Source organism: Psammomys obesus, unplaced genomic scaffold, assembly GCF_907164565.1.
Source record: "Psammomys obesus unplaced genomic scaffold, mPsaObe1.curated_primary_1811, whole genome shotgun sequence".
Lineage (NCBI taxonomy): Eukaryota > Metazoa > Chordata > Mammalia > Rodentia > Muridae > Psammomys > Psammomys obesus.
Window position 1 is genome coordinate 2645844 of NW_026596147.1, and position 1399 is coordinate 2647242.

At 43.2% G+C, this 1399-nt stretch overlaps 1 pseudogene; it reads right to left on the bottom strand.

Moving 5' to 3' along the window:
• Window positions 1-438: 438 nt before the first annotated feature.
• On the bottom strand, window positions 439-1051 carry LOC129666518 (GTP-binding nuclear protein Ran-like; annotated as a pseudogene).
• Window positions 1052-1399: the final 348 nt, after the last annotated feature.

The window sequence follows — 1399 nt, forward strand, 5'->3', positions numbered from 1 at the left end:
TATTTCGTGCAATCATCCTTTAAATTGGTTTCTGTCCATATTTCTAGGACTGAGCTCAGTTCTCTTTGGTATGAACATAGTTGAACAGTTTTATTTTTTTTTAAAGTTTTTGAAATACAACTTTATTCTGATTCTAAACAAAAAGAATGGGAATGACAGTAACAAAGAAGATTTCACCATTGAATATTGTGATGTGACTTAATCTTTCAAAATCTGGATGGGAAAAACTCTGTCACAAACAGCTAACTATGCAAGTCCAAAAAAAAAAAAAAAGTATGTTTTAACTGCCACATTCATTCCAAAGTCCATTCGTGTCCTTCAGCATCCCAGTGAAGTATCTGCTAGTTAAATAAGTTTGCACTTGAGCAGCACTGCAGACGTCACACGACCGTTGCCTATAAACCTAGACTTCTGACTCGGTGCTCCACATTCACTTTCTCACAGGTCATTCCCCTCATCTGGGAGGGCAGACGTCTGAGCAACCTCTAAATCATGTTCATACCGTGCTGCCAAAGCTGGGCCCATGGACACCTCAGTGGGGCAAGAGCAGGCATGGCAACCAACTCCGAGTTAGGTTCTCCAATGAGCTCTCTGGCAAGCCAGGGGAAAGGCTTTCCAAAGCTGTACTTTTGGCAGAAACGTACTAAAGATTCTTCTTCAGATAGCAGACAATAGATTTTTGCCTTCACTTTCCCGTACTCTGTATTTGTTGCCACACAATAACAATGGGGGATGTTTTCACACCGGATCTCTACGCCAGTGAGGCACGTTCTTGTAAGTAACTGTTGATGTTACATCAAACATTATAATGGCACACCGGGCCTGAAAGTAGTAGTTGTGGTGCAGGCCTCAGAACTTGTGGACGGCTGTGTCCCACACTTTGAATTCATGGGTCCTCTGTTGCTGTGGAAGGTGAGTGGGTGCACCTCCATGCCCAGGGTGGCTACATACTGGCCACTCAAGCGGCGGTTTGCCAACATCTTCTGCCCATGCTGCTCTTGCCCACCGGGACAAGTTTGGACAGGACCTACGGCTCTTCCTGGGCAGCCATTGTGGCGATCCTTCCAGAAGAGTCTCCGCACCTGTGTGACTGAAGCTCTTGAACAAAGTTTTAACAGGAAGTGAATATTGTCCAGCTGAACAAACTTTTAAAAGGAAGTAAATACTATCAGCAATAAGGAACATCTCTTACATGTAAAAATAACAAAAATAGAAAGGGATTTGAAAGGGAGTGTTTTGTTACGCTGTGATTAGGTTATTTGGTCTCAGGTCTCAAAGCCATATGCATCCTTCACTTTCAACAGTGTCACTTGCCCTCACTTCGGGAAACAAAGAACTGTGTATTCTGTTAATATATTTAGCTTTGCTGTGCAGACAGGTCCGTGTTTCAACTTCTTTT